At 46.7% G+C, this 12,358-nt stretch overlaps 1 protein-coding gene across 3 annotated transcripts in view; it reads right to left on the bottom strand.

The window, feature by feature from the left end:
- Positions 1 to 12,358, bottom strand: part of LOC147035901 (LIM homeobox transcription factor 1-beta-like) — a 223,934-nt gene that overhangs the window by 27,745 nt on the left and 183,831 nt on the right. The gene's annotated exons all lie outside the window — the stretch shown is intronic.

Raw genomic sequence — 12,358 nt, forward strand, 5'->3', positions numbered from 1 at the left:
ATAAAAACAAATAAACATCATCAACTCAGTGAAAAGTGACTCGTGCCACCTTTCTCGTCCCGTTTGCGGTAGAGCGATTAGAACCGCCATGTTTGGGTTATAAATAAATAAACCGCCTCCATCGTTTCGGCTCATTCTACGTTGGCGGGACTGTTCAAGTCCCGTGGACATCACATTGGTGTCAGGGTGTTGGATGTTCGAACCCCTCTAAATTATATTTGGTATCGGGAGAATATACCAAGATTAGAATCTCATCACGAATTGGAATATAAAATTACTACAGGAAAGCGTGCGAGCGCGGGAAAATTTTGGCGGGATTTTTCAAATTAAAATTAATTGGCGGCAAACGGGACTTCTGCACCATGGTGGATGTGCAGATGTTCGAGGAGGAAGGCCACGTGTCGGGCAGCGAGTCGTGGGAAGAAGGGAGAGACGGGGGTAGGGTTGGAACCTCCCCCATTCCGAGCGTGGACCGTGCTTCATCGCCCGTAACGGAGCCGGCAGCGCCGGAAACCCGCACGATGACGATCTGGACAATGTTGGAACGTTTAATGAGTGCAATTACAGCACAGGGGGCAAAATGACGGCACAGGGGGCACAAATGGCAGAAATGACGGCACAAATGGAAAATCAATTCGTGACACAGAGGGCAAAAATGACGGCACAGGGGGCAGAGATGGCGGATCGATTGGGGGTAATGGGGGAACAGTTCGGTGCACGGATTGATTTAATGAGGGATGAATTGGGGGAAAAGATGGAGAAAATGAAAACTGAGATGCAGGAGTGTGTGGATGTTCAATTGGGAGAAATACAAAGCAAATTCGAGGATAGATTGGAGGAAACAAAGGTAGAAATTACATTGGAGGGGGAAAATATACGGAAAAAATTGGTAGATAAAATTGATGCAACGAACATTCGGGTTGATAAAGTGGATGAAAGCCTGGAACGTCATCGTGCCTGTGTGGATGCTCGTATGCAGCTGCAAATAGAAGAGTGGGGAGAGCTGTGGAAGGAAGGGATGAATTTGGCGGAGGAGGTAAAAGGATTGGAGGCTCGTTTGGACGAACAAGATAAAATTATGAGCCAAGATGAAGTCTTGGATAAAGGCCTGGTAGAGCCGTCTTTTGTAAGTAGAGTGTCCGGGTTGGTTGAGGAGCAGCTACAAACTCGCGACGGAGCCTTGGAGGAGGTTGTGCGGGCCCAGAAGATCCTGCAGGAAGAGGTGAATCGGTCCATTCAACGTTTGGAACAGGAGGCAAAATTGACCCATGAGACCCTCACCACAAAACGTCTTTGGCTACAGTGGGCTCCGAAATTGGATACGCAGCCACAAGGGTGTTTGATCCCTGGGCTGGATTCGGACAAGGGAGAAACTGAGAAGCGGGCCACCGTAAAAGTGATCCCCCTGGTAAATTTTGACGGGTCAGGGAGCCTTGAAGCTTTTCTGACGCAATTTGAGTGTATTTCCCGACTAAACGGGTGGAATGAGCGGGAACGTACAGGGAATTTGGTGGCAACTTTGCGGGGACCAGCCGCAGATGTGTTAAACGTGATCGCGGAGGGGATGTTGACCAGCTCCCACATTTGCGAGGCGTTGAGCCGTCGGTTTGGGTTCGCGGCAAACTGTGATTTGGTGCGGGCCCAGCTCCAGCACCGCATATTAAAGCCGGGTGAGACAATGCAGGAGCTGGCACAGGACATTTACCAATCAGTCAGGATCGCGTATCGGGACCTTACAGTGGAGGCGTGGGACAGACTGGCACTAGAGAAATTTTTAGCTGCTCTTCCTGACCCTGAGGTCCGAGCGCTAGTGGAGTTACAGGATCCACCCACCGTTCACCGGGCGGCTGAGTGCGCAGCCAGGCTGGCCTCGTGGAGTCGGCCGGGTCGGGTGCCCGAGAGGCCATCGGTGACGATCTGACAGGTGGCGATTCAGGATCAGGGAGGGGGGCTGGGAGAAATTGGCATTACCCAAATATTACAGAGGATGAATCCTCCTGCTGAACCGCCAGGTCTATCCGAGGTGCCCTTACATCGGTCGAGTCCGGAAATCACTGTCGGGGGTCGGGGAGACTAGATTGGGCTGAGCATATCGGGCCATGCTCGGCTGCTGAGATTGTGGCGAAGTGCCCTCCTTTGGTGGAAAAAAATGAATTGTGGGAAAATTGGCATGGGTTTGTAAGTTCTGCTGGGTTTTAGAGTGACAATCGGGACAGTGGGTAATTGGTAACAAAGCGGGCACAAGTGGCTGTCCAATGGCTTGTGCGTGGATCGGGTGAGAAGTGCTGTGTGAGTTGTTTTAAGTTAAGAAGTGAAATGTATGGTGCACACATTGTTTTTTTATTGGGCATGGTGTGGTAACAGGGAAGGTCATGGTCGGCGAAGTGTTAGAAATGCAGGTGTCACATGTAAGGCCGATGGGGTGGGGGAGTCATGTGGGTTTTGTGGGTGGGGATGATGTGCTTGTCCACAGGGATTGCTGAAGCTCACGGTGAGCATGAATTGCGACCCCCTTCAAGGAGATTCACCACCTGGTAGCTAATGGTGACAGTGTCTGGAGGCAACTGGGAGAGGGTCTGGTTGGGCGACCAAGGCGGGTAGGACCTTGGTGACCCAGGAAGGCCAGAGGAGCCAGTGAGACCCCTTCCAGAGTGTTGTACGGGATTAGAGCTGATGGCTACCAGGGGGGAGGGAATCAAAGGGAGCGGGGCGGAGAAACGTCCGGGTTGGATTAAAGCTTACCTGTGGGCATGGTTGCACCTGAGATGCCCCCATCATCTTGTGGTAACCCACCCCACGGCCACGACGGGATTCAGCCTGCATGATTAAAATGAGGACCATGACCTAGAAATGTGATGATGACCATGGTGTGAGTGTTGTGAAGATGTGTGAGTCCCACTCGATCCCGCACAACTTGACATGTGCAGCAAGGGCATGATGCCCGCATAATTTTGGGGCAAGCAAATTTGAAAATTGGCTCCCCAGGTAACGCTGGGGCTATTAGCATCCACTGGGGGAGGCGGTCAAGTGTAAATATCCTGTGAATAGTGTCGTTAAGGCTTAGAGTAGGAATGTAAAGTATAAGTGTTGTGTTTTTGTGGAACCTTTTGTTTCCCCTCCCCAGATCACTGGAAGAGTGTTGGGCAAGAGCGATGATCCAGAAGATGGAGTGCAACTTCGCTCAGTGCTCTCATGTGATGGAATAAAATAAAATAAAAAAAAACGAATGATTGTTTAGGCGAGGATAAGGCCATAAGGGGGTAGTACATTAAGCAGGATAGGTAAGTTAGCTGCGACTCGCTGCCCATTGCCCCTCCTACTTTATTTCGTTAGGTTAATTAGGTGTGAGCCAGTAAGTGTTAAGGCTGGTATGGTAGCGCCTGTGATATACCTTGCAGGAGCTGCGGTACCAGAGGAGGGGGCAGTGTTACGTTTGAGGGGGGGGGGTATGCATTCAAAGGGTAATTAGGATGTTTAATTAGGTATGCCATGCTGTTCTAGTTTACCAGGATCTCGATGTAATAAGTAGCAATTCAGTGGTGATAAGTTGTCTAGTAAATGTTCATTTCTTCAAGGCGGAAATGACAATTGTCACGTAATTAGATAGGGACACGGGATAGGGTAAGTGTGTCTGCGTAAACCCCTTTTAGTAGTCCCTGGAGGCTGGCCGTGACGTCACAGGACAGTGCTGCGGATGGCTCCGCCCCGTGATCACGATTGGCGGAAGGCGACGGCGGTGGGCCAATAAAACGGCTCGATTGGAAGTGACGAGGACGGGAGGATAAAAAGGTTCTGTTCGGGGTCGAAAAGGAAGAGGAAGAAGATCGGGACAAAAAGATCGTGTTTTTTGGGTGTGGAGGCTGTTGCGCGGGAAGCGTACTTGTTGTTGTGCTGATTCGATCGTGTTCTTCATCGTGTCTTGGAGCCTTGCTGAGCCTCGTGCCTCACCTTGGTTGGCTCTGGGGTTCTGCTGACTCGGAGTACGGGGTCGAACGGCGGGCGGACCTGCCTCCCTCTCCTGCTCGCAATTTGGCGCCAGAACTGGTTCACTGGCGGCTGTGAGCGGACTTGGGCCAGGACCAGGAGGTCGACAGCACCACGGTTTCTCCTGCCCCCCCCTGACGAGAGCAAGGCCAGCTCGTCCGACGCTGATCCAGGGACAGTTGCGTCCACACCACAGTCCAGCCTGACCACCAGAAATAGCTACGTTGTGTGTGTGTGTGTGTGTGTGTGTGTGTGTGTGTGTGTGTGTGTGTGTGTGTGTGTGTGTGTGTGTGTGTGTGTGTGTGTGTGTGCGTGTGTACTTGGCGCCTTTGAGGGTTTGAGATCTGTATATTCATTGGAATTGTCTATGTTTTCCACACGCCCGATCCCACACCATCCCGTCGAATCGCCCCGGATCCCTCTTCTTGCCGAGTCTTGTTATTTCTGGTTAATAATAAAAACAAATAAACATCATCAACTCAGTGAAAAGTGACTCGTGCCACCTTTCTCATCCCGTTTGCGGTAGAGCGATTAGAACCGCCATGTTTGGGTTATAAATAAATAAACCGCCTCCATCGTTTCGGCTCATTCTACGTTGGCGGGACTGTTCAAGTCCCGTGGACGTCACATTGGTGTCAGGGTGTTGGATGTTCGAACCCCTCTAAATTATATTTGGTATCGGGAGAATATACCAAGATTAGAATCTCATCACGAATTGGAATATAAAATTACTACAGGAAAGCGTGCGAGCGCGGGAAAATTTTGGCGGGATTTTTCAAATTAAAATTAATTGGCGGCAAACGGGACTTCTGCACCATGGTGGATGTGCAGATGTTCGAGGAGGAAGGCCACGTGTCGGGCAGCGAGTCGTGGGTAGAAGGGAGAGACGGGGGTAGGGTTGGAACCTCCCCCATTCCGAGCGTGGACCGTGCTTCATCGCCCGTAACGGAGCCGGCAGCGCCGGAAACCCGCACGATGACGATCTGGACAATGTTGGAACGTTTAATGAGTGCAATTACAGCACAGGGGGCAAAATGACGGCACAGGGGGCACAAATGGCAGAAATGACGGCACAAATGGAAAATCAATTCGTGACACAGAGGGCAGAAATGACGGCACAGGGGGCAAAAATGGCAGAAATTACGGCACAAATGGAAAATCAATTCGTGACACAGAGGGCAAAAATGACGGCACAGGGGGCAGAGATGGCGGATCGATTGGGGGTAATGGGGGAACAGTTCGGTGCACGGATTGATTTAATGAGGGATGAATTGGGGGAAAAGATGGAGAAAATGAAAACTGAGATGCAGGAGTGTGTGGATGTTCAATTGGGAGAAATACAAAGCAAATTCGAGGCTAGATTGGAGGAAACAAAGGTAGAAATTACATTGGAGGGGGAAAATATACGGAAAAAATTGGTAGATAAAATTGATGCAACGAACATTCGGGTTGATAAAGTGGATGAAAGCCTGGAACGTCATCGTGCCTGTGTGGATGCTCGTATGCAGCTGCAAATAGAAGAGTGGGGAGAGCTGAGGAAGCAAGGGATGAATTTGGCGGAGGAGGTAAAAGGATTGGAGGCTCGTTTGGACGAACAAGATAAAATTATGAGCCAAGATGAAGTCTTGGATAAAGGCCTGGTAGAGCCGTCTTTTGTAAGTAGAGTGTCCGGGTTGGTTGAGGAGCAGCTACAAACTCGCGACGGAGCCTTGGAGGAGGTTGTGCGGGCCCAGAAGATCCTGCAGGAAGAGGTGAATCGGTCCATTCAACGTTTGGAACAGGAGGCAAAATTGACCCATGAGACCCTCACCACAAAACATCTTTGGCCACAGTGGGCTCCGAAATTGGATACGCAGCCACAAGGGTGTTTGATCCCTGGGCTGGATTCGGACAAGGGAGAAACTGAGAAGCGGGCCACCGTAAAAGTGATCCCCCTGGTAAATTTTGACGGGTCAGGGAGCCTTGAAGCTTTTCTGACGCAATTTGAGTGTATTTCCCGACTAAACGGGTGGAATGAGCGGGAACGTACAGGGAATTTGGTGGCAACTTTGCGGGGACCAGCCGCAGATGTGTTAAACGTGATCGCGGAGGGGATGTTGACCAGCTCCCACATTTGCGAGGCGTTGAGCCGTCGGTTTGGGTTCGCGGCAAACTGTGATTTGGTGCGGGCCCAGCTCCAGCACCGCATATTAAAGCCGGGTGAGACAATGCAGGAGCTGGCACAGGACATTTACCAATCAGTCAGGATCGCGTATCGGGACCTTACAGTGGAGGCGTGGGACAGACTGGCACTAGAGAAATTTTTAGCTGCTCTTCCTGACCCTGAGGTCCGAGCGCTAGTGGAGTTACAGGATTCACCCACCGTTCACCGAGCGGCTGAGTGCGCAGCCAGGCTGGCCTCGTGGAGTCGGCCGGGTCGGGTGCCCGAGAGGCCATCGGTGACGATCTGACAGGTGGCGATTCAGGATCAGGGAGGGGGGCTGGGAGAAATTGGCATTACCCAAATATTACAGAGGATGAATCCTCCTGCTGAACCGCCAGGTCTATCCGAGGTGCCCTTACATCGGTCGAGTCCGGAAATCACTGTCGGGGGTCGGGGAGACTAGATTGGGCTGAGCATATCGGGCCATGCTCGGCTGCTGAGATTGTGGCGAAGTGCCCTCCTTTGGTGGAAAAAAATGAATTGTGGGAAAATTGGCATGGGTTTGTAAGTTCTGCTGGGTTTTAGAGTGACAATCGGGACAGTGGGTAATTGGTAACAAAGCGGGCACAAGTGGCTGTCCAATGGCTGGTGCGTGGATCGGGTGAGAAGTGCTGTGTGAGTTGTTTTAAGTTAAGAAGTGAAATGTATGGTGCACACATTGTTTTTTTATTGGGCATGGTGTGGTAACAGGGAAGGTCATGGTCGGCGAAGTGTTAGAAATGCAGGTGTCACATGTAAGGCCGATGGGGTGGGGGAGTCATGTGGGTTTTGTGGGTGGGGATGATGTGCTTGTCCACAGGGATTGCTGAAGCTCACGGTGAGCGTGAATTGCGACCCCCTTCAAGGAGATTCACCACCTGGTGGCTAATGGTGACAGTGTCTGGAGGCAACTGGGAGAGGGTCTGGTTGGGCGACCAAGGCGGGTAGGACCTTGGTGACCCAGGAAGGCCAGAGGAGCCAGTGAGACCCCTTCCAGAGTGTTGTACGGGATTAGAGCTGATGGCTACCAGGGGGGAGGGAATCAAAGGGAGCGGGGCGGAGAAACGTCCGGGTTGGATTAAAGCTTACCTGTGGGCATGGTTGCACCTGAGATGCCCCCATCATCTTGTGGTAACCCACCCCACGGTCACGACGGGATTCAGCCTGCATGATTAAAATGAGGACCATGACCTAGAAATGTGATGATGACCATGGTGTGAGTGTTGTGAAGATGTGTGAGTCCCACTCGATCCCGCACAACTTGACATGTGCAGCAAGGGCATGATGCCCGCATAATTTTGGGGCAAGCAAATTTGAAAATTGGCTCCCCAGGTAACGCTGGGGCTATTAGCATCCACTGGGGGAGGCGGTCAAGTGTAAATATCCTGTGAATAGTGTCGTTAAGGCTTAGAGTAGGAATGTAAAGTATAAGTGTTGTGTTTTTGTGGAACCTTTTGTTTCCCCTCCCCAGATCACTGGAAGAGTGTTGGGCAAGAGCGATGATCCAGAAGATGGAGTGCAACTTCGCTCAGTGCTCTCATGTGATGGAATAAAATAAAATAAAAAAAACGAATGATTGTTTAGGCGAGGATAAGGCCATAAGGGGGTAGTACATTAAGCAGGATAGGTAAGTTAGCTGCGACTCGCTGCCCATTGCCCCTCCTACTTTATTTCGTTAGGTTAATTAGGTGTGAGCCAGTAAGTGTTAAGGCTGGTATGGTAGCGCCTGTGATATACCTTGCAGGAGCTGCGGTACCAGAGGAGGGGGCAGTGTTACGTTTGAGGGGGGGGGGTATGCATTCAAAGGGTAATTAGGATGTTTAATTAGGTATGCCATGCTGTTCTAGTTTACCAGGATCTCGATGTAATAAGTAGCAATTCAGTGGTGATAAGTTGTCTAGTAAATGTTCATTTCTTCAAGGGGGAAATGATAATTATCATGTAATTAGATAGGGACACGGGATAGGGTAAGTGTGTCTGCGTAAACCCCTTTTACTAGTCCCTGGAGGCTGGCCGTGACGTCACAAGACAGTGCTGCGGATGACTCTGCCCCGTGATCACGATTGGCGGAAGGCGACGGCGGTGGGCCAATAAAACGGCTCGATTGGAAGTGACGAGGACGGGAGGATAAAAAGGTTCTGTTCGGGGTCGAAAAGGAAGAGGAAGAAGATCGGGACAAAAAGATCGTGTATTTTGGGTGTGGAGGCTGTTGCGCGGGAAGCGTACTTGTTGTTGTGCTGATTCGATCGTGTTCTTCATCGTGTCTTGGAGCCTTGCTGAGCCTCGTGCCTCACCTTGGTTGGCTCTGGGGTTCTGCTGACTCGGAGTACGGGGTCGAACGGCGTGCGGACCTGCCTCCCTCTCCTGCTCGCAATTTGGCGCCAGAACTGGTTCCCTGGCGGCTGTGAGCGTACTTGGGCCAGGACCAGGAGGTCGACAGCACCACGGTTTCTCCTGCCCCCCCTGACGAGAGCAAGGCCAGCTCGTCCGACGCTGATCCAGGGACAGTTGCGTCCACACCACGGTCCAGCCTGACCACCAGAAATAGCTACGTTTTGTGTGTGTGTGTGTGTGTGTGTGTGTGTGTGTGTGTGTGTGTGTGTGTGTGTGTGTGTGTGTGTGTGTGTGTGTGTGTGTGTGTGTGTGTGTGTGTGTGTGTGTGTGTGTGTGTGTACTTGGCGCCTTGGAGGGTTTGAGGTCTGTATATTCATTGGAATTGTCTGTGTTTTCCCCACGCCCGATCCCACACCATCCCGTCGAATCGCCCCGGATCCCTCTTCTTGCCGAGTCTTGTTATTTCTGGTTAATAATAAAAACAAATAAACATCATCAACTCAGTGAAAAGTGACTCGTGCCACCTTCCTCGTCCCGTTTGCGGTAGAGCGATTAGAACCGCCATGTTTGGGTTATAAATAAATAAACCGCCTCCATCGTTTCGGCTCATTCTACGTTGGCGGGACTGTTCAAGTCCCGTGGACGTCACAACATATATATATATATATATATATATATATATATATATATATATATATATATATATATATATATATATATATATATATATATATATTATCATACATCATGTTATATATATATATATTATCATACATCATGTTATATATATATATATTATCATACATCATGTTATATATATATATATTATCATACATCATGTTATATATATATATTATCATACATCATGTTATATAATCATTATCTTACATTATTTTATATATATATATATATACATCATCATATTTCATGTTATATATATATATACATTATCATACATCATGTTATATATATATATACATTATCATACATCATGTTATATATATATATATACATTATCATACATCATGTTATATATACATTATCATACATCATGTTATATATACATTATCATACATCATGTTATATATACATTATCATACATCATGTTATATATACATTATCATACATCATGTTATATATATACATTATCATACATCATGTTATATATATACATTATCATACATCATGTTATATATACATTATCATACATCATGTTATATATACATTATCATACATCATGTTATATATACATTATCATACATCATGTTATATATACATTATCATACATCATGTTATATATACATTATCATACATCATGTTATATATACATTATCATACATCATGTTATATATACATTATCATACATCATGTTATATATACATTATCATACATCATGTTATATATACATTATCACACATTATGTTATATCTACATTATCACGCATAATGTTATATTTACATGTTCATACATTACGTTATATCTACATGATCATACATCATGCTTTATCTACATTATCATGTATCATGTTATATCTACATTATCATACATCGTGTTGGTTCACGAAAAAATATTTTCACGAAAAAAATAAGTGACCACTATATTCGTTATTGTTGTGTGTCTGTCTGTCTGTTGGGTAGTCGATGTCGTCGAAAATTTTTTTTTTGAGATTTGAGATTTGTTCTACCCTTATTATCAGTATTTAAAATGGCGATTTCAGTTAATACAATGGTGATTTCGATGAAACTTGGTTGGTAGGTTTATACCATGACCGAGTTGTGTGCAAATGAGAACCGTTGCTATGGACACCATTGTTGCCTCGCAACGGGACTGAAATTTTTGAAAAATCATAAAAAATTAATTTTTTCGAAAATCAAAAATCGGGCCACAAGCGACTGGGCAGTACATTCAGCCATATTGTCAAAAATTTCCAGCCGGATCCTATGAAAACTGTCAGAGAAGATAGACTTTGAATGAACCCTGGTCGAAAACAATAAAAAAACGAAGTTCGTTATATCTCAGAGACTATGAGTCAGATATACATGAAACTGGTATGGTTGGTTCATGGTATGTCCTAGTTATATGTGAGAAATAACAGTTGCTATGGACCCCTCTGGGGCCTAGTAACGGCCGGCTACCCATGTCCGCCTACCGGCTTGTCTGTCTGTCTGTCTGTCCGGAGCAGAGCTCTGTGGGTTTTGATCCGATCCTGACAAAATGTTGGTGGGAGGTTTATGTCATGATCCAGTTGTGTTTTCCTGAAAATGGGCGTGGTGCGCCCATTATGGGCAGAGCCACGCCCAAAAAACATGTGTTTTTAGGGGGTAGCCAATTTCAATTTGTATCTTCTCGGGGGTTTGTCGAATCTGACAGGGGTTTCGGTATTTGGTTTGCCCAATGGCACCTGCATCGCCCCACGGAGATCGATTTTTCATTTTTGTCCCAAGGTCAAGGTCACAAGGTCACAAACCTAGAAAATTGCGATTTTGACATAAAAATCCATCTTCTCCGAGGGGTTTGTCGAATCTGACAGGGGTTTCGGTATTTGGTTTGCCCAATGGCACCTGCATAGCCCCACGGAACTCAATTTTTCATTTTCATCCCAAGGTCAAGGTCACAAGTTCACGAACTTAGAAAATTTCGAATTTTGACATAAAAATCATACGACCGCCCAAACTTTGAGAGCAAGGATGACAATATTTTTTATTCATAATCTTGAGGTCATTCACCACCTAAAGGCTTGAAACCATTTTGCTCTATCTCGACCACCTTGCCCGTGGCGCCCCCTTCAAGTTTGTTTTTACGCTGATTTCATCAAAGTATGGATAATCCGATGAGTGTGAAATGCCATATAGCCGATATGACGTTAAATTGTTCCTGGAATGTTCCAGAGGAAGTTTTGCACCAAAGGTCATAATCCTTGACCTTTCACCTTTAAAGGTCACAAAGGTCAAATTTTCAAAGTTATGTGAATCGAACCGGGTTTTTGACCTTCTTCGATGAACTAACTCCAATAAGCTATAGCACGTATCCTGTTTCCTTATTTTAATGTCCACAACATTGTTTTCTGACCTTTAAAGGTTATGCAAAGGTCAAATTTTTAAAGTTGTTGAACGAAACCGGGTTTTCGACATTTTGCAGCTCATAACCTGTCACTCGTACCACATCATGTTGATCATTTTTATAACTTGGTCAAACATTATCACATTGCCTCATCCTTGACTTCTGAAACAGTGTTCATCGTCAAATACCGCTCGTGAACCATCGTCGTCTTCAAACTTGTTATATCTACATGATCATAAATCATGTTATATCTACATTATCATGTATCATGTTATCGATACATTTTCACACAAGCCCGACAGGAGAAAGCTGGATAACAAAACATGCCGAATATCATCTTTGTCGAGTTCTCTCAAGATTTTGTCTCCATGAACCATGAAGTTCTCTGGAAAATATTCGGGAATTTTGGTTGTCATGTGAATTCACCATTGCTGTGCATATTTCCCAAGTGTCATCCACAGCGACCATCTCAAACTCTTTTCCAGTGACCATAGATGTGAAACAGGACTGAATGCTCGCTACATCGCTCTTCACCCTCCACCTGGCTGCCATCTTGGAAATATCCAGAGAAGTTACAGAAGTGATATCTATAAATGTAAGAACTGATGTCAATCTATTCAATCGTTGACATGTCCATGCATTTTCCACGAAGACACAACACTATACACGAGCGTTTTTGTGTGCTGATGGCACCGCCTTGATAGCACACTCTGAGAACGACATGCACGAACACTGATTAGTAAATTTTAAGAGTTAACCACCAGTTCTGGAAAAACCAAAGTAATGCATCAACAATAT

The sequence above is a fragment of the Eptatretus burgeri genome, chromosome 1, assembly GCF_056783735.1.
Source record: "Eptatretus burgeri isolate ZD-2024b chromosome 1, Ebu_testis_v1, whole genome shotgun sequence".
NCBI lineage: Eukaryota > Metazoa > Chordata > Myxini > Myxiniformes > Myxinidae > Eptatretus > Eptatretus burgeri.